We start from the raw sequence: 18115 nt of genomic DNA, 5'->3' as shown, positions 1-18115 counted from the left end.
TTGTGCTTGTTTCACAGTGCTGTCCGTCACTGAAGATGGACAGGCCAGGCCTGGGACTGCAGGGCCTTTGAGTGTCAGAGAAGTTTGTAATAAAGCAATGGTAGCAGGTGCACTGCTAGCGTTTATTGAGAGCTGAAGATCTGGCAGGCTACATACTGTACACACTCCCTTATGAGGAAAGAAATTTTTACATATTGAGATATAGGAAAGCCAATCTGGCTTATACGTGAGTTAACTTGAATTTTATGCTAACTAAAATAGCCTGTTTGTGGCTTACCAAACATACATTGTACATCTGCTTTAATTATTAAAGGAAAGGGCGCACTGACCAGAAGTAAAGAATGTCCATGTTAAAAATAGAGATTAAATGCCTCTCTTCCTGGGACGCCAATGCTTGTACTTCTTCAATGATAAGTCTCCCTTCCCAGGTGCCAAGGCCATGTTGATTTGCTGTGTACGTGCTGGTCTGTGTTTTGGGTTTTTTTTTTTTTTTAACCTTGAAGAAATGAAACCCTGACCTGTTTAATGTTCCTTGTTCTGAGAAGATATAAAACTGGACTGAAAACCCTGCTTCTCTGGAACAGTTTCGCAGAGTAATCTGGGAAGTGGGCTTCCAGGCTAGTTCTCAGTTTGGCTCAAATAAAACTCTTTTCTGTTCTTATTGATTGTTTATTAATTCTTTTCTTTTTTTTTAATTTATATTTTTTGGCCATGCCACATGGCATGTGGGATCTTACTTCCCTGACCAGGGATCAAACCCGCACCCCCTGTAGTGGAAGCGTGGAGTCTTAACCACTGGGCCACCGGGAATGGCCCTGTTTATTGACTATTTTTGTTGACACTTAATTTAATGCTCCAGCAAACCAATGGAACAGCTGTTCTCCCATCTCTTAGATGATGAAACTGAGGCTCAGAGAGGTTGTCACATGGTAGTAATGGGCACATCATAAAGTTAAAAGACCAATAGTAAAGTAGCAACAACAACAAAAATCACCACATCTAGAAAGGATCAATGGTAACAAAAACCCAAAGGGCTACAATCAATCAGTCAGAAAAGAAACTCATCAGAAAAGTGGTCAAAGGAAATAAGGAGGCAAAAGACAGAACAAATGTGAGTTGCCATGGTGAAAAATACAAATTAAAACCATGAGCTTTGGTCTTCACTCATCAGATTGTAAAAAGCTGGTAAATGTTGATTTACCAGCATCTGCTAGGGAGGAAGGTGTGGAGAAGCACAACTCCAGCACCCCGTGTTGGGGAACCCTAGCATCCCCTCGACGACTTCCACTGGGGTGACCCTGTCGCCCTCTGGCCCTCACCCCATGGCCTGAGGAGGAGGTGATGGTGAACTGAGAAGCTAGATGTGGGCTCGCATGTGAGTGGGATGAGTTAGGGTGGGGTTATAGAAGCTTATTAGCTGCTCTGCTAGTTTCCGCAAGGAAGGATTTCCCCCAGATACTCCCATCCTCTCTCCCCACTTCCAACAGAGCTTGAGTGAAGTTACCTGCCTGATAGGTGACAGCCTCATCTTTCTAAATCACTTAATGCTAATCAAAGAGGAGTCTTCAGTTTGGGAGGTCGGCTTGCTTCTGTCCTCCCCTCTCAGGACAGCAGGGGGCAGCACTTGGGGCCAAGTCCATCTTGCCAGCCCTGCAGTAGCTGCCACAGGGCTGCCCTGCGTAGGCTCTATTCCAGTGGCCATTAGTGATGTGCATAAAATACACAGTATTTTATGCGGGGACAGGAGGGGCAGAGGGGAGAGTGATGGGGCCAGGACACGTGGAGGTTTGACGTCCCTGGTAAATATCTTAGCTAATCTATTAGAGTCTAGCCATCAATGTAGTGTGGCCATTAATAATGTGCATAAAATACTGAGTAAAAAAAGTCCAGTTGCAGAGAACATGTGCAGTCTAATGTTTACGAATTTGAAGGGCAAAAATGAAAACAGTTGGCTTTTCCAACATTCTCCATCTTCATTTCTGGGAACTGTTTCTTTAGAGGGTTATCTCTCGACCCTACACTTCCATCTCCATCCCAGGCTACGAGGGCGGGCCCGATGAACACGTGGCCAAGGAGGGGGGCCCTGTGCTTGGGGTTTAATGCTCTGTGGGTTGCCATCTGGAGATTCTTAATCGTCATTATCTTTGAATTTGTGTTTTGGGAGTAGAGTCTGAGGGGACCGTGGAGCATGCGCTGGGGGCTTGGAGCCTCGCCCACGAGTGGTCCCACTTTGGCCGCCTCCCCAGGATGGGTTCTCAGCTGCCTGCTGTCTTGCCCCTGTGCCTGGGGCCCAGCCCGGCCACCCGTCTCTGCTTTGCCCTTGGACCACTGTTGCCCGTCACCCCCGACAGGGGCCTGGGCTCAGGCACAGAGAGGGTAGGAATGGGGTGCATTCACCCTGAAGCATCTCGCGGTGGGCACATGTCAACCGTCCCTGCCCCGGGCTGGCAGCACCATGGCTGTGTTGGCCCGGGCAAGCCTCTGCCCACCACTGGTCCGGGTACAACACATGTCCTGGTACAGAGGTTTAAAGATCTCTGAGAGTCACAGCCTACTGTGGGTTGGGGGCTGAGACTGTGGGAAGGGGGGACGCCTGGCTCCGCTTCCCTAGACACTGCCCCAGGATTCATGGGCCTGGCGGCTGGCCAGAGAGGGCAGGGCTCTCCCAGCCCACCCCATGTCCCCACACCCCAGGGCGAGCCCCCTTGGGGAAGCCTGGCGCACCCTCTCATCCTCCTTCCAGTCATCAATAGTTTGGTTTGTCTTTGTCTCTTCTGTCCCGTGAGTCACGAAATACAAATTATGTAATTCAGTGATTCTGCATGTGCATTAAATGCTCTGATCTTAACATTTAAAACTGTGGTGTTGCATGATCCAGAGATGAGTGGTAAAATTTGTGCTAATAATGTAAAATTTAGAGTTTTCTTTACTTAGACTGGTATTAAATAGAAAATTAAAAAACCACTGTGATAATTTGAGAGATGAAAGAAGATAGGAAGAACTTTTATATGTACTGTTGTTGTTTTTTTAATAAATTTATTTATTTTTGGCTGTGTTTGGTCTTTGTTGCTGCACGCGGGCTTTCTCTAGTTGCGGCAAGCGGGGGCTGCTCTTTGTTGCAGCGCGCAGGCTTCTCATTGTGGTGGCTTCTCTTGTTGTGGAGCACAGGCTCTAGGTGTGCAGACTTCAGTAGTTGTGGCACATGTGCTCAGTAGTTGTGGCTCGCTGGCTCTAGAGCGCAGGCTCAGTAGTTGTGGCGCACAGGCTTAGTTGCTCGGCGGCATGTGGGATCTTCCCGGACCAGGGCTTAAACCCGTGTCCCCTGCATTGGCAGGCAGATTCTTAAGCACTGCGCCACCAGGGAAGCCCCTATATGTACTGTTAATGGCACTTTCCCCCGCTTTTTTCATTTTGCCTCAGGTACGACAAATTACATAGTCAGCCCTACAGGCCACGGTTGATTGGACCAAGAGTGGGCCTCTGATATGAGGGCACCAGCCTGGACATTTGGACCTGAGACAGAGGAGAAAGGAGTTTTTCTCCAGCAGGTGGAAGCTGAACACGGGTGAGTTATGGTCTTTTGGTGGCCATGTTCTGCCTTGTGGATTAATGAGTGGAAAACCCATTTGCCATGAGAAAGAAGCAATGAGTTAGATGTGTGGAGAAGCAGAGGCAAAAGACAGAGACTGTTTCCTGGTGTCCTGATTGCCATCTGCTCCTGGCAAGTAGCCCTGAGGGTGGCATCTCAGTACTCTTCCAGTAAGTTCCCTTTATTTATTTATTTTTTAACATAAATTTATTTATTTATTTTTGGGTGTGTTGGGTCTTCGTTTCTGTGCGAGGGCTTTCTCTAGTTGCGCCGAGCGGGGGCCACTCTTCATCGTGGTGCGCGGGCCTCTCACTGTTGAGGCCTCTCTTGTTGCGGAGCACAGGTTCCAGACACGCAGGCTCAGTAGTTGTGGCTCACGGGCCCAGTTGCTCTGTGGCATGTGGAATCTTCCCATACCAGGGCTCGAACCTGTGTCCCCTGCATTGGCAGGCAGATTCTCAACTGCTGTGCCACTAGGGAAGCCCTAAGTTCCCATTTTTGACCTTAGTGACAGCTGAATTCTGTTATCTGCAACCAAAGGAGTCTTAACAAATGCAGAAATGTAAGCAAAACAAAACAGGGGTACTGTGCACCAGAATATAGAACTCTCAATATATCTCAAAAAGAAAAACCAGATCTGGGAGTAGCAGCCCTAATGAGTATTGGTTCCTCAAACAAAATTGGCTGGGAAGCTGTCACTACTTGAAAGGGAACTTTGAAAGCTAGGCCAAGGGAAATTTGTATTATAAAGTCAAGTCTTCATTTATTTTCCCCGGATGAGCTTTTCACCACTTCTTAGCTTTGGGCTCAAGATACACATGTCAACATCAGCGTGCTGGTCCAGCAGTTCTTGATGTGGTCGAATATTAGAAGTGACCAGGTGGCTTTTAATATATAAGGATGCTTGAGCCCTGCCCCCCAGGGGTGTGATTGTTGGTCTAAGGTGGGGGCCTGGGTACTCTAGTTCTGTGCAGCCAAGGACGTGACACCACTGCGTAAGTCTGTCTGTCTGACCTGCCCCAGTGATCCTCTCTGCTGGAGGCGTGGATGGATGGGGTCGGGGAAGGCTCAGGCCTCTACATTTTAACCAGATCCAGGTGAGGCAATGCAATTCAAGCCCCCCACTCACTCACGCACCAGTTCGCCCCTGGGGACCTGTTTTTGCCCGCCTATAGTTCTTTCAGGAAAATCCGGGATGGGGGGGGCGGGGCGTCCTGCACCAATCCTGCCAGCAGAGGGCAGCAAGCATATGGCAAATGGAGACTCCCTGCGAGGCTGGGCTGCTGCTCAGAATCACAAACTGAACCCAAAAGGACCTTGGAAATCTTGAATCCAAATTCTTCATTATAGAGGTGAGCAACGTGAGACCCAGAGAGGAAAGGCTGTGAGCTCAAAGTCACACAGATAGAATGTGGAGTAGAAAAGCCAACCCCTCAGGGAACACCCACTGGTATCAGGTGCTGGGCTGGGTGTTTGGGATCCCAGAATGAGTAAGTCTCTGCTCTGCGGGGAAACAGACTTCTGAGCAAGTCATTGTACTGAACTTGGGTCATGTTACAGAAGGGGCTTTGGCGGGGGCAGGAGAAGCAGTCCTGTGTGGGAACTCATTTGTTACTTATTCATTCACCTGCAGAGCTGGTGCCTACTGTTGACCAGGCACTGTGCTAGCACCGACGTGGCCTCGGATAGGTTACAGTCCGTCTCAGGTGCAAACCAGGGCTGCAGGTTATAGAGTGGTGAGCACAGGTGCTGTGGGAGAGCAGACGAGGGACACACATCCCAGCATTTGGGATCGGGGAAGCTGCCAGGAGGAAGTGATGTCTAAATGGGGATATTTATGATGAATAAGAAAGGCCAGTGAAAAGTAGATGGGTTTGTTTGGGTGCTGGTTCAAACAAACCCAATCTAAGAACAAAATTATAACGCAATCATGGGACCTTGGACGCTGAGTGGACATTCGGTGCACTTAGGAAATTATGGTCCATTCGGTTTTTAGTGTGAGGATAGTATGGTGGTCATGTTTTGTTTTGCTTTTCTTAAAGCATTAAGAAAGTTTTTAAATTTATTTTTGGCTGCATTGGGTCTTCATTGCTGCGCGCGGGCTTTCTCTAGTTGCAGCGAGCGGGGGCTACTCTTCGTTGCGGTGCGCGGTCTCACTGCGGTGGCTTCTCTTGTTGCGGAGCACGGGCTCTAGGTGCGCAGGCTTCAGTAGTTGTGGCACGCGGTCTCAGTAGTTGTGGCTCGTGGGCTCAGTAGTTGTGGCTCGTGGGCTCTAGAACGCAGGCTCAGTAGCTGTGACACATGGGCTTAGTTGCTCCATGGCATGTGGGATCTTCCTGGAGCAGGGATTGAACCCGTGTCCCCTGCATTGGCAGGTGGATTCTTAACTGCTGCGCCACCAGAGAAGCCCCTGGTTGTCAAGTTTTAGAAAAGAGCCCTTTTATTTAGAGATATATACTGAAATGTTTGCAGATGACATGTATACGATGTCTGGGATTTTTTAAACAATGGCAGTGGGGGAGGGTGGGGAAACCGGAGGGGCCATAGCTGCCATCTGTTGAAGCTGGGTGATGGGTACACAGGTTCTCAGCTATTCTGACAATTTGTACAGGTTAAAGTTTTTCTTCATGAAAGGTTAAGGTGCTATAGCCAAGTGAGATTTCTTCTAGCTATGATAGGCTATTTCAAAAATCAATCAACGTAATCCACTACATCGGCAGGCTAAAAAAGAAAACGATGTAATCTTGTAATTTGAGAAAGAAAAAGAAAGATACCTATATAGTAGAACTAAATCTGTATTAGTGGTTACTTTCTCCTTGGTGGAAGAAATATAAATTATTCATGCTTAAAAAAATCGGTTTAACTGGAATAACTATTAATTGTTATTCTGAAAAAATAAAGTTTGAGAATACAAATTAAAATGTAAGGTGTTAAATAGAAATTGAAATAGCAATAGTGTGTGGAAGAGCCCATGTAAAGACTCTGACATGCGTTAAAGAATTAAAAATGGTTGTGTCAGGCTGGCTGACAGGGAGAGCTGCTGTTCTGGGGCATCTTGGAGGATGGAGGGCAGCGCTGCAGGCGCAGGTGAGAGAAAGGCCTCTGTGCAGGGCGACCTGGGCTGGGGCAGACGCGAGTGAATGCAGGGGGCATGGTGCCTGATGGGGGACGTGGCCGTCAGGAAATGAAATGGAAAAGGTGGGTGTGCTGTATGCGTGCTGCATATTTTTCTTTGCCGTCTAGCAAAACTAACACTTAAAACTGGGGGTGGGGGTGGAATTTATTTGAAGTGAAAAAGGGAAAGAAATGGAAGTTTAGTCAAGAAAGTGCTTTTCCTTGGAAGAAAAGGCTGGTGAGCTCAGCCCAGATGTTTAAATAGAAGCCGCATCCTTGCAGGCGGGAGGCTGGGAGCCGGGGCCGAGCTTTGTGCCAGCCCTCCCTGTGCTGTCACCTTCGGCATGCCAGGCCCTCTGTCTGTGCTGGTAAGGGCCAAGGGGGTCTGCTTGGCCTGGAGTGTTGGGGGACTCAGGAGGTCTGAGCAGAGTATTTCAAGCCAGTAAGCACTTTAAGCGTCTGGGGTTCCAAAAGATAATGTTAAAAGTGGATCCCCTAGGGCCCTCTCGGGAGCCTGTAGCACAGGCCATGTTACCCAGAATTAGAATTGGGAGGAAACTTAAAATCAATCTGCCTCTCCCCCCAACGAGGATGCCCGTGCAGCCTCTCTCCCTGACCTGGGCCAGGCCTCAGGGTGGTCACCAGGTCCTGCCAGGGATTCTGTCCTGGATCCATTGCCCAGCGGCCCTGGCCTTGGGCCAGTCACCAAGGCAACATCAACAGGTCACCTGGTCTCTAAGTTCCAGGTCATGATGTTTCCCCACCCATCTCTCAGAGCAGAGCCAATGAGATGGTAAAGGTGAAAGGTCTCCGGAAACTAAGGTACCAGACAAGCAGACAGTACTTCTGGTTAAACGTATTTGGCGGCAGGGAGCATGTTCCATCATCCGTTCTACGTTTTAAGCGATCCCGTAAGGATGTGTCAAGGAGGGAAGCAATAGTACAATCCTATAGAAGTCACCCCAGCTGGGACCGACTCTGTAAAACAAGTAACTGTACTCTTAGAAGGTTGAAAATAATATTTAACATTGGGAAATACTGACTAACTCTTAAATATCGGGGAAAATAGAAACAAAAAAAGCAAGCGGAACCTTTGCCTTATGGTTTCTGTTCTCAATCCAGAGTTCTTTAATTTTCAGGGAGACTTTTTCATCTGTATTTGATTTTTCAGTGGGCAGTCACTGCTAATTTTGTTTCTAAGTCTCTTGGTCTCTTAGTCTTTCTATCATTTAGTTTAGGCTCTATAAACCAATATTTAAATGCAGCAGCTAAACCTGATGGTTAAGGGAACTCTACGGAAAAATCTACTGATAAATACTTTTAAGTAGGAAATATTGCCCTTGCCAATTAATCTCACTTTGCTACATTTGGATTTTTGCGTGCCATTTTCTCTGCAGGTTACACACAGACACACACACACACACTGAGTCGCTCACACCTACACGTACACCTCACACTGGGTGTGTGCTGATATGGAGTCTAAATGAGAAAAAGAAAATTAAAATGTCATGGCTTTCAAAAAGATTTTTCCTGGAGGTTCAGGGACCTAATAGAAGAATTAGTATTTTCTTATTTTCCTAAAGGAAATAGAGGTGGGCGATGGCCTCAGGTTTGTTCCTCCCAAGAAGTAGCAGCCTCAGATAGTATTGCTAAGCGCTCACCTGCACGTGCTGACTTGGTGTTGCATGCAGTGGGCGGGGTCATGCCTGCCCTCACCTGCCCACTAGAAGCTGGGAACTTGCAGTCCCGTGAGACTTGGGGTTCCAGCCGAGGGACAGCGGGGCCAAGACAGCCACGGGAAAAATCGAGGTTTCCACTTGCACCCCTTCTCTGGGGAACACAGACTAGAAGATGAAACCCTACCGTGGAAAACCTGGCAACTCTCGCTTTGCCCTTTTGCCCACTGACCCGGGAGAAAAGCCTGCAGTCCCCAGGCCTCGGCTCTTCACAGACCACTTCTTAAACTGGGGTGCTGGGGTCCTTCCAGCTCTAACTCTTCAGCTTTGACATCCATAGATGTTTTGAGTGAGTTGTTTCAGGCCTGGAGCAAGAAGCAGTGGGGGAAGGGGGTGGGGCGGGGCGACCCGAGACGGATGGCATGGGGCGGGTTCCTTTCTCTCAACATGGCTGGCTTGCCTAGCCAATGCCCAGACAGTCCTATGTGCCGGTCTAAAGAATGTGGCAGATTTAGATGTAGACGGGCATCCCCACCTTAGAAAAGGTAATTAGGAGAGTGTGTATGACATCTATTTATATCCACTTTCAAAGGAATGAGACAGAACCCATATCACATAAACACAGGGATTATTCCAGGTGCTCTTGTACTCTGAGGCCCAGGCCATTAAGGGATTAGGTGAGGAGATGTAATGAAAGAACGTAAACTGCACACACACACCACGGTGTCAGCCCTCTCCGCCAACGGCCCTGGGTTCAGCTTTGTTGATGGTGCTCACCCTCTGCAGGAATTCCTGTCTGCAGAGATCTGTGCTAACAATGGTACTTCCCTTCCTGCAGTACTGTACTGCCTTCTGAAGGATTTTTACATCCCTTATGCCATTTGGTCCTCACAACTGCACTGTGAAGCAGCTAGGGCATTTTTGTTGCCTATTTTATAGATGAAGAAAACAGAGAGGTTAGTGGCTCGTCCAAGGTCACACAGCTAGTACATGGCAGAGTCAGAACTAAACCCAGATCTTCAGATTCCAAGGCTTTTCCATCATGCGTTTCTGCCTAAACTGCCCTCCCTCTCTCCTTTTATCTCCCCTCTACCCTCCCTTCATTCCTCCCTTACTTTCCTCTGTACATTTTCTGGAATAATAACACGCACACAGAAAAATAGAACACAGACAAAAGTGTAGCGCTCAGTGAATTTTCACAAAGCACACCTGTGTCACCAGCATCTAGATCAAGATGCAAAATATTTCCAGCCCTCAGAAGTGCCCCCGTGACCCCTTCCAGTCATAGCCCCCCAAAAGCAACCATTATCCTGACTTCTAACACAAGAGGTTTTCTTGCCTTTTAAAAAGCCTTGTGTAAATGGAACATCCAGTACGATGGCTTTTGCACCTGCTTTCTGTGTTCACTGCTGTGTCTTTGAGACTCATCGGTGGTGTGGTGTGAGTTACAGTGTGTCCATTCCACATCTGTTCATCCTTCCAGCTGTGGATGGACATTTGCACTGTCCCCAGTTTGGGGGCCATTATGAATAAAGCGGGGCATTCTTGTATATGGCTTTCAGTGAATGTAAGTCATGTTTCTGTTGGGTATGTACCTAGGAGTGGAATTGCTGGGTCACAGGGGATGTGTGTGGTCAGGTTTAGTAGATACTGTGAACGATTTACAAACTGGTGTGTGTAATGCCTAAATTTTAACGGTGAATTAGTTGAAAGGCAGCTCGTTGACACCCCTGTCCCCTCTATTTACTGTCACTGTGGGTTCCTCCCTTCTTCCCTCTGCCTGCCCCCTCCAGTGTGCTGGAATGTAACCACCATCTCTATTTCAGGAAAAGATTGAGAGAAAAAATAGTGTATTATTTTGGGAACTGTGTTATGTATTCCTATATTGTGTATGGTGGGGGGGGGATGGTGATAGGAACAAATAAGACACATCTAATTACCTAATTTTAAAATTGTCTCAGTTACCAGACATAAGCCCTCATAAGCATAAAACACGTTTCCAAATCAACTAGATTCGAGTTTTTGAATTATCTGCTGTCTTGTAATATTTAGGATTTGGTTCTCTCCATTAGCATGGATCGTCCACAGTTGATTATATGTGATGCTTAAAGAAATAAGCCCCTAAGTAAATGATAGTTAAAGCACCCAGCCAGTTTTCTGTGCTGGGGAAAGAGTGTATGGAATTAATTTGCAGATAAATATTTTTTGTTCACTCCTCAGACAGACGTCAAGTACCTGACAGGCATTTAGCCGAGTGTTGGGGGAGATGAAAAAAGGGAAAGGGGCGATAAGATACAGTCCCATACCTACAACTTACTATGTGTTTGGGAAACCATCTACTTGTTCAAAGATTTGTTATTTTGGTAAGAGGGAGCCACTGAAGGTTTTTTTTTTTTCTTTTTGTGGTACGCGGGCCTCTCACTGTTGTGGCCTCTCCCGTTGCGGAGCACAGGCTCCGGACGTGCAGGCTCAGCGGCCATGGCTCACGGGCCCAGCCGCTCCACGGCATGAGGGATCTTCCCGGACCGGGGCGCGAACCCGTGTCCCCTGCATCAGCAGGCGGACTCTCAACCACTGCGCCACCAGGGAAGCCCGCCACTGAAGGTTTTTGATGAGTAGAGGTAACATACTGAAAATGGTATTTTGTGATCTGATATTGACATGGAGGGATATTTGGAAGAGTTGGGGGAATAGGGCAATAAAACAGGAGGTGACAGCAGGAGTCCAGGCAAAAGTGATGAGCTCTGATGACACTGTCAGCTGTCAGAACGGGAAAAGGGGTTGAAAGAGGGGAGCAGTGTAAGCCGTGAGTCTCCCTCTCGGCTGCTCCCTGCTGATGCTTGGGCCCCACTTAGAAATATTCCGTTTTAATTGGTCTGGACTGGGCACAGGAATTAGTATGGTTGTAAAAGCTCCCAAGGTAATTCTGAGTAACATCCAGAGTCATTGGTAGAAAGGATGACTCACCAGCGAGGTGAATCCCTGGATATAAGGGGTCAGGGAATGAAGACCTAAAAGCGATTTCCAGATTTCATCCCTGGGGGGCTGGAAGAAGGATGGAGACAGGACCGACCTGGGTAAGGCTGCCCTCCTGCAGGAGGAGCTCGGCTTTGACAGGCCGGTGCTGGGGACCCCAGCAGGGTCTGGCATCCAGTTCAGCCCACAGAGATGCGCGAGTGCTCTGGGATGGAGGTAGGAGAGGAAAGCACAGAGCTGAGCATCGAACCGTGAGGGCTGCCTGGGGGAAGGTGGCAGAGGGACGGGAAAGGCCATTGCGTCGGTCAACTGGAGGAGGGAAATGAGGCCAAAGCCAGCATCCATGGGGTCAAGGGATGGGCAGGGAGAGAGGGATGGAGCTAGAGAGAGTGAGGCGGGACTGATATGCTTCTGTGAATCACACTGAACGAATTCAGGAGAACAGAGCAAACCAAGGGGAGAAATGAGGGCATTGCCACCTGTCTGAGTGGCAGGCACGTGACAAAGGAAAAGGATGTAGGTGCTGAGGATGGAGTCAGGCCCGACAGTAAGTCCCAGAGAGAAAGACTTTGACTGGACATACGGAAGAATTTTCAAACGACTACAACGTAACAATCAAGCAGGCAAGCCTCATGCCCACTGGAGATTTTCAGAAGCTGTTATTGAACATCTGAAAAGGTCGCTGTAGGATATTTATGGATCCCTCATCAACAGGAGGTGGATGACTCCATGGTGCCTTCCATGTCTGGGGTGGTCTGACGCATCATGACTGCGCCCTGGCCCACCCAGGGACAGCCTGTGACATCAGATCCCCGTCACTCTGCCAGGCTGAGGAAATGTCACGTGAAGGTGGAGAGCCAGCGGTCAGCTTGCTCTATTTATCCCCCTGGCCCAGCCCCCAGCATCTCATCCCTCATTCCTGTGTGCATCTTGGTTGATAATTCAGTCTAAAAGCCATAGTCCGGGTCACTTACTGTTTGGGGAAACGGTAAACAAAGATAAGAGCTTCAAGCACTGGAATTTATTTTCCATCCACTTGGTCTAAAAGCAACTGCATGTTAAATTTAGAAGGCTGCTTCCAGACCCCTCCCTGCCCTCCTGTTTCCTGCCGCCTTTTTCCCGCCTATGCTCAGAATATAGTCTCGCTGACCATGGAATCTAAATGTATTTGTAAAGCCCAGGAGTATTGCGAGGCTGCCTGCCTGGATGTTTATAAAATGTATCATCTGAGGGCCTCGGGTAGTGGGCTCTGTTCGGCATCCCACCAGCAGCCATGTCGACCCAGATGTTCACCTGAATGCCCTTCCCGGGCAGGGCCTGGTGCTTCGGTCTTGCATTGCCAAGAGGTGAGATGCTCCCCGGGGAAGATGCCACATTTTCAGCAGACCACCTTACAATTTTTTTTTTTTTTTACAAAGGTCTCCCTCACGCCTGGGAATCTATAATTGAACAGCTCTCTTTTCTATGTAGGTTATACCCCTTTACAACCAACTCCAAGAACCTGTAGAAATCCTTTTGTTGGCCTGGAATTCTGCTGTATTGAATATTGTTGGAAATAAATGAGCCATTGTCTGGGCTGAGAATTTTCTGGTTAGATAGAGATCGCCACTGTGATGCGATTTATTGTAGCAGGATTTTTTTTTTCTCCCCCCAGCTTATTTTAAATTCTCTGTTGCCTGCTCAGTCCATTTTTACAGCTCAGGATGTAAGCGGAGAGGGCTAGGCCTGAGCCAAAAAAAAAAAAGAAATAGAAAAAGAACAAACATCTCCTTTCCCAAGAATGATATCCAGAGGCTTTAAGTGGCATTTGGTACCAGATTGTAACAAATGCAGGAAGTGAGGTATATCTGTTGGCCAGTTGAGGGGAAAGGAGAGTCGGTCGCCCAGTGCTCTCAGTTGGCACGTGACTGGGAGAAAAGAGCAGAGACTTGGAAGTGACACGAGTTTAACCTTCGCATTGTCCCGTTGAACAGCCACAGCCCAGAGAGGTGTGGTGACCTGCCCTTACTTTTGCCCATACAGAAATTCTCACTTAATTGTCTTTTTTTTTTTTTTTTTGGCCATGCCACGCAGCTTGCGAGATCTTAGTTCCCTGACAAGGGATTGAACCCGGGCCTTCGGCAGTGAAAACGCCAAGTCTTAACCACTGGACTGCCAGGGAAGTCCCCCCTCACTTATTACTCTTTAAAAAAATCCATTAACCCAGCTCAGTTTTAAAATAAACCCAACTCTAGTTAAGAGTACGTTTTGAAGTTATAAAAAAAGTCTAGAGAGCAATTTACTCTTTTTAAAATAATGAACTCCTGAGATTTTGAATTTCAGGACTGGCAGGCAGAATTGTAAACAGGGAAGAGTGGAGATGTGGAATTGGTCAGATCTAGCTGGAAGACACTGAGCAAGTTATTAAAGCCATGCCGACATTCAGTTTGCTCATCTGTAAAATGGGGAGAAACCACACCTTGAGGGCTGTAGTGAGGATTCCTCGTAAGTGCCATATAGGGGGTTTTCTTAGGAAGTTTGGTTTGTAACTCTTCTGCTTTGGGACACATGTGACCCTGTGAGCAGAAGTTGCAAGCTTGGAGTCATCCCAGGAGGGATGGAAACAGTTGTGCCGATGAGAATTAAGAATTTAGTGGGGGCCGCCTTGGGGGAGCTGCTGGTGAGAAGTCCCCACTCCTGTCATCAGAGGAGGAAGAAACTGGAAGATAAACCCTAGAAGATGCAGCAGGGGCTACAGCTGAGAGGCGGCTGGTCCTTGGAGACCCACCTCAACTCTTCCATCTGCCAGGAACCGAGCTGAGCACCTCCCCATCATCTTGTCCGGTCCTCACAAGAGCCCACTTTGCACAGGAGGAGACGGGGTTTCTGGAGCTCAGGTGGCTTGCCCAAGGCCACACAACCAGGCCCTGGGAGAGCTGGGGTTTGTCTGAGGGCCACCTCCTACCTCTTCCTCACCTCTTCCACCCGAGGCACTTTTAGCCTTGTCCCCTTTTCTGCAGCTGGTGGCTTTTAGTGAAAAGGCTTCCTTGCCAAGAGTGACCTCGACAGTGGCAAAGCGAATAAAAATGGGCCTCAGAGTAATAGCTAACGTGAGTCTCCCCACTTGTGGGCCTGGGTACACAAAAAAGCATCCTTCCCTTTCTCTGGGAGCTGTTGGAGTAGGTTTGGTTAATAAGAATGAGGTTCTTGGGAAGGAAATTTTTTTTTTCCTTTAAATTAAATTGGGGGTGGGAGGAAATCACAGCTGGTATGTGCCTCAGGGCCTAGCGTTCAGAGTAGCTGAGATGCGGCATTCAAACCTCAGCCTCTGGTCTGCCGGGTGCAGGCTGGGGCCCCAGGTGAAGGGGGCTGCCAAGGACAGACGGCCGGGCTCCTGCCAGCTGGCCTGCAGGTGGTCCCCACCAGGCCTCTCAGGAGGGGCCTGGCACATCCTGCCCCTCTTATCATATTACGGATGTGGAAGGCTCAGCTCTGTGGAGTGGGCGTGGGGAGAGATAACGTCTACTGCATGCCATCCTCCTTCCCTCGTGTGCCCCATCAAGCCTGCAGGGAGGGAGAGAAGGTCACCGGGAGGCCTCCCTGAAATGAGACCTGAAAGCTTCATCCCTCATGGAATGGGGAGGGTCTCATGGAATGAACTGGAATGGAATGAGTTCTCCCAGCCCAAGCCCCTCTCCTTCCCTCCAAGCATCCAACAAAGGCTTCAGTTAGGAGCACCCCCTTCAGCAGGCAGCTGCTCATCTGGACAGAGCTGCCCAGCCCCGGGGGGCTTCCACCCAGTCCCCACCCTGGGCCTAACATTCGTTATCCGTTTTTGGTTTTCTCACCTCTGCTATTGGGCTGTTCTTTTAACGTGGAACAAATCCCAAAAGGGTGACTGTGGCCACATGAGGGCAAGTCACTACTCCCCACCTGCCCTACCACGATAAAAGGTTCTGTTTAATGTGTTCCTACCTTTATGCTTTTATTTTTAGTATTTATTTATTTTCGGGAGCTTGCTAATAAGATCCCTTCCATTCAAGAATTTCCCCTGTCCTACAAGGGTCCCCTTAGCAACCTCTGGGGTCCCCTTGATGTTTACAAACTACCCCTTCCATGCCTTGACAATCATTCTGCTGGGCTGGCCGTCACCTAATGCCTGCTGTGTGCCCAACATGGTCCTAGGGGTGGGGTGGAGATGGGCAGTTCTCGGTCCCCAGAGGTAGAGAGGCCCAGGGGACACCCCGCTGCTGAGGCTCTGATGGAGGGAAGCGTGGGTACCCTGGGAGCTTGGAGGGGCCATCGTGGGACCCCATCTGCCCGGGGTGGGGTTGGGGGGATTAGGAAAGACTTCCCAGGGAAGGTGAGGCTTATGCTGAAGCGGTTTTCAAAAAGCATTTGTTTTCTTTCACACAAACAATAAAAGCACTTAAACAAGGTTTTGGAACAAAACTGAAACGAGTTCCCTCACAGCCGCACCATTTACTGCCGTTTTATTGGAGCGCGTGCTCTCTGCGGTTTATGCCTCTGCCTCGCGCCAACCGCATCTCAGCCCATAGATGGTTGCAGTCGCACGTGTTAATTACGGCAATTTGTTTTGGCCGTGGATCTTAAGGAATCATTTGTTTCTTTTGTCTTCCGTGTCTGCTGCTTGTGTCAGACGGCCTCCATCAGCCTCCCAGCCTGACTGCATTTCCCCTTGCACAGGAGTGAGGCTTCTCAAAAGGACTTAACCTTAAGGTGGGGACAGACTGGGGTCCCTCCAGGTACCAGCGGTGACAGTGTCGCGCAAGGAGACCCTGAGGGAGGCGGGACCAGCTGGTTGGAGGGATTTTTGCAGTATCGCAGGTGCAGAGAGCCTGGGGCCAAGTCCACAACCATGGACCAGGTGGGGGGACTTGTGGCAGCACCCGGGGGACAGAGAAGCAGCCCTAGAGGGTGGGCACAGCTGAGCTGGGCAAGGTCTGTCTGGGGGGCCCTATCTCCTGACCATGATGGGGTGATGTCGGGCCCTCAGGAGCTCAAGGGCTGAGAGCCTCAGAACCCTGCACCCCAGGGGTCAGGACCAGGGGTGGTGGGATGACCTCCCAGCAGACAAAGGAGGCTGGGCTCCCCAGAGGACACGAGGGCCAGGGGCCGCTGCACAGGAGACGGGTCTGGGAGGCCGGCTGCCACTTCCCCCAGGAGGCCAGGCTGCTGGCGGCTCTCGTGCTGGAGCTGGTGTATCTGCCCGTAAATGCCGGACCCATGGCGTGCGTTTATGAAAGAGGAGAGGCGTGCCGGAACAGAGCACACCCCGCGTCCCCAGACGCCAGCTGCTGCCCTTGCAGCTGGTCTCTGTCTCCCCCAGAGCCGAGGCCCTGAGTGAGGGGCGGAGAAGTGGGGACAAGGTCGGGGAGGGAGGGCGAGCCCGGCGTTGGGGGAGGGGCAGAGAGCAGACCAGCACTGTCTTTCTAGGCGGCTGAAGTTACGCAGCTACGCTGAGTACTACTGACTCAGTTCTGTGGGGCGGCCCGGGGTGTTTCACCGGATCATCTCACTGAGTTTTTATTTTACAGATGAGAAAACTGAGGCTCGGAAGGGTTTGTGTGTAAGGTCAGTAGGCAGAGAGAGGGTGGAGCCTGGCAGAAATAGGGGCTCATAGGGCCCATCGAAGGACCCGTCTCCTCAATTCCAGAGGCCATGACAAGGCCAAGTAAAGACAAACAGGAAAGGAGGGCTTTTTCCTTCCTCATTCAGCAGGACACTCGGGGATGTGTAGGCGCGGCAGGGGAACAGGGGCGGATGCTTCATAAGGCGGGACATAAACCCGGGCAGAAGCACGTGAGGGGCCGGCTGGGAGGATCCAGCAAGAGGGAGGACCTGGGTGCGTCCTGAGTGTCCCTAAACCCAGATCAGGGAGATGGGGAGGGGGCCACGCAGAGACCTCACGGTCCCCTGGGGTGCCAGCCGGGTGCTGCAGCTGGCCAGGCCCAGTCTCACCCCGAGGCTCCCAGGAAGGGAGAGGAAGCAGCGGAGAATTCTGTGGCACCTGCTCTCGTGTGTTAGGTATGGGGACTCTCTGCCTTATTGTTTTTCTTGGCCTCATCCTTTAATGTCCCTAAGCATCTGGGGAGGCGCTGGGCCCACAGACAGCCACTGCTCTGCCCTATAGTCTTTGGAGTTGAATTTGGGGTGGTGGCTCCCCGGCCCAGGCTGCTGACCCGCCTTCTCTCGCTGCCCCCAGCTGGCTCTGGACTCTTCTCAAAGAACAATGGGCCAAAATGGGCCACCCCTGAGGGTCCTGGTCTCAGACCAGTGAGTGTATTTGCAAAGTTTACTGAAAATAGCATGGTGCCAAGTTGCTCTTAATTTCTGCTAAGGGCTTGGCAGGAGGAAATGGACTAAAACTCCAGCAAAAGGAGGGGCGCCCTGGGATCTTCTCAAGGCCTGTTAACCCCACGTGGAACCGTCGCCTTCCACAGAAGTCGTGCTGATATCTGTTTGCTCGGCCCAGCTCACAGGACGCTGTGTGTGCTGCCCCAGTGAAGACAAGAGAGTCCTTTCCAAAAACTTAGACTAGTGCTAGGTAGGGTTGGGTTCCTGGTTTGGGAGTTGAATTTTGTAAAATTGAGAAAAACCGCCTGATGAAGAAACACCATTCCTTTATGAGTGCCGCTGCCCTCTGAGCTCCAAGAGGGCCTGTGACCCACAGAATCTCTTAGGTCAAGGCAAGGGTGGCCTGGTCAGCTTGCTCCGATCTTTGGGACCCCTCAGATGACTTATTTTCCCAGTGGCTTTT

General features: G+C 49.9%; 1 protein-coding gene across 3 annotated transcripts in view; it reads right to left on the bottom strand.

The window, feature by feature from the left end:
- TBXAS1 (thromboxane A synthase 1) overlaps nucleotides 1-18115 on the bottom strand; it is a 150140-nt gene that overhangs the window by 9924 nt on the left and 122101 nt on the right. The gene's annotated exons all lie outside the window — the stretch shown is intronic.

Source organism: Monodon monoceros, unplaced genomic scaffold (assembly GCF_005190385.1).
Source record: "Monodon monoceros isolate NGI ecotype Baffin Bay Population unplaced genomic scaffold, NGI_Narwhal_1 Super_Scaffold_2, whole genome shotgun sequence".
Lineage (NCBI taxonomy): Eukaryota > Metazoa > Chordata > Mammalia > Artiodactyla > Monodontidae > Monodon > Monodon monoceros.
This window is presented reverse-complemented; position numbering and strand designations above follow the sequence as displayed.